Here is a 2,790-nt window from a genome sequence, read left to right on the forward strand (position 1 = left end):
GGGTCATGTGCCCCATCACCTGACTTATTGGTTTGGATGTTTCGGCTGTGGTTCTTTGGTGTTTTGTTGTGTGTATGTAGTGAATGCAAGTGGGGCTCGATGTCCCCTTCTTTTGTCTTTCTTTCCCTCTTTGTGTTGGTATCATTGGGGCCCTGATTCACACCTTTTGCTCACAGGGGGCTGAGTCATACTTGCAATAACAGCATTGTAGGAGGAGGACAACTGGACGTGAAGGCGTGGAGGACTTTCTGTCCAGTTGTCCTCCGATGTTCTGCTCAGGATCGGAGACTGTGGCGAAGTGAAGATTTGGCTCAGTCTGCTGGCTTCTTTAGATTTTTTAATTATTTTTTGTGTGTGTACAGTGCCCTGAGACAACAATTGTTGTGGCTATATAAATAAACTGAATTAAATTGAATAAATTTTGCACATAATTGTCAGTTTATGCTGATGAGCTGCTGAAAAGTGAGGCACAAGTTACAGATATGCTACAGATAAGTTCAGATTTGTTTCATGTTAGTTATTCATCAGTTACTCATAAGAGGACACAGTTCAAAATGCAGCTGGGGAATTCTGAAGCGACTACATAAATTATTTTTAATTAAATTCAACTCAAAATACCAGCCAGGCGAGGATATGTAATAAATCTGTTGAAATACTCACATATCAGTACAAATACTTATAAATCAGCTCTACAGTATGTGTCGAGTCAAGTCACAATATGCCTTCCTGAAATTTGGTATGCTTGTTTGTCTTTGTGTCTATGGTGTGTAATGATGTGATTGTGATGCTGTATTTCTGAGTGTTTTATGTGCTGCAGAACAGGAACCTGCTGTAAAACAGCAATTATGCTGAGTCAGGCTTGATTTTTAGTAATATTTTCCTGTTGAATCAATAAATCAAATCAATAAATTCAAACAATTGGAAAATAAGGAAACAACCGGAGCTTAAATTAACCTGTTAGTCAAATTCAGTTCCTTCCTGTGTTTACCTTAAGGCTCAAACTTAAAGAACTTAATGTTTCATTAAAATCAGATTTACGGTTACTTACATAAAGTCAAAGCCATGATTCCAGTCCACAGCAGCAGGACTTGAACACAACACAAAGCTGCCATATTCGGATCATGTGAACAGTTTCAGGCATGAAACAAACAACAAATGATCTTTTTTTTTATCATCTAAACACCTAAGTAAAGAGGAACGATGAGAGTCTCAGCCACAGAGTCTCCTCTAACATCTATGTTAAGAAGAGGAAGCTGTTTTCTGATGTTTCATACAGGAAACTTAAGTTCTTTAAACCGACTTCTCAACTTCAAGTTTGTGCTGAGCTGCAGATAAATGTGGATTCATTTCTCATGCAGCTTTCCTTAGTCAAGTCAAATTTATTAAGTATTTCATTTAAAAGACATGCGGCTGCTGACTAATATGAAAGAAATTTGGCACATGATTTTAGTCAGTTTGTCAAGATTTTTATTCAGAACTTGGCGTGACTGATGTGCAGCAGGAAGGGAAGTCACCGGAGAACTTTGGTCTTAATCTAAAATTGCATCAGGTGTACGTTTCGAATAAGTTACCATGACACTCATCTACGATGGCCAACCAATAATTTTGTACATGGGCATAATTGTCAGTTTATGTTGATGAGCTGCTTATAAGTGAGGCACAAGTTGCAGGTCTGCAACTTCCCCCATCCCTGCACAGAACTTCAGGAATGTGTTGCTGCTATCGGGAAAGTTGTAATCATTCTGTTATCAACTAGTTTTGTTGATGTTACACGCTGTCTGGAGACGTACAAAAACAAATGCGATTGTCTGCACGTTACAGGAATAACTGAGAAGACGCGGGCGCAACTGAGCCAAACCTGGTACCGATACCGGGAACTGCTCATCAACAACGAGGTAAGTGTTCACTACGTCAGAACTTTCATTACAGCAGGGGTCTCCAACCAGTAGCTCGTGAGCTCATTTAAAGTAGCTCTTCAGTGCTTATGAAAAATTAGGAGAAGCAAAATTTAATTTGTCACTGGCCAAACAAACTTACATTTAATTCCAATCAATTTATAGATGTCCCTTCCGTTTGGTTGTCAGTCAAATAGTTTAGGGCTCAGTATGGTCGATCGGCAGATGACACGCGGTTACGTGGTTGTTCTGCATTCATTTTCGTACACACCTTTCATAGCCCCTTGAGACACACCGTGCCAAACTCCTGGGAAACCCGTCCTGCTGTGGTACAGGGGGTGTGGTACAGGGAGTTTCTTCCTGCTGTAGTCCACAATGTGAAAAAAAAAATGTTTGTGCACAAATCTGTTGCATTTAAACCCTAAGTTATTAGTGTGAAATATACTATAATATGAATGGATAAACACAAAAAGCACATTCATGTAAATTCAGTGTTCTTCTTGGTGGTTTCATGTGAATTGAAGACAATGTTTTTTGTGCAAAACAAGCTTATTGCAATGGTTTAAGATTAAGTTTAAAATRAAATGTTGCAAAAAGTAGCTCTTGGACAATTTCATTTAGTGAAAGTAGCTCAAGGAAAAAAAAGGTTGTAGATCCCTGCATTACAGTGTTCAGGATGTAGTCATTTTTATTATTTAAATGAGGCCTGATCGTCGAGAGCTATTTTTGCGCACCTCTATATCCACCCCTCGCCAAACTTTGGGGAAAAAAAAGAATGCGCAGAGCGTGGTTGTGACCGCTGTGTATGGTCCTCACAAAGATAGGAAGACACGTGTGTGTGTGTGTGTGTGTGTGTGTGTGTGTGTGTGTGTGTGTGTGTGTGTGTGTGTGTGTG

Source organism: Austrofundulus limnaeus, unplaced genomic scaffold (genome assembly GCF_001266775.1).
Source record: "Austrofundulus limnaeus strain Quisiro unplaced genomic scaffold, Austrofundulus_limnaeus-1.0 Scaffold41, whole genome shotgun sequence".
Taxonomy (NCBI): domain Eukaryota; kingdom Metazoa; phylum Chordata; class Actinopteri; order Cyprinodontiformes; family Rivulidae; genus Austrofundulus; species Austrofundulus limnaeus.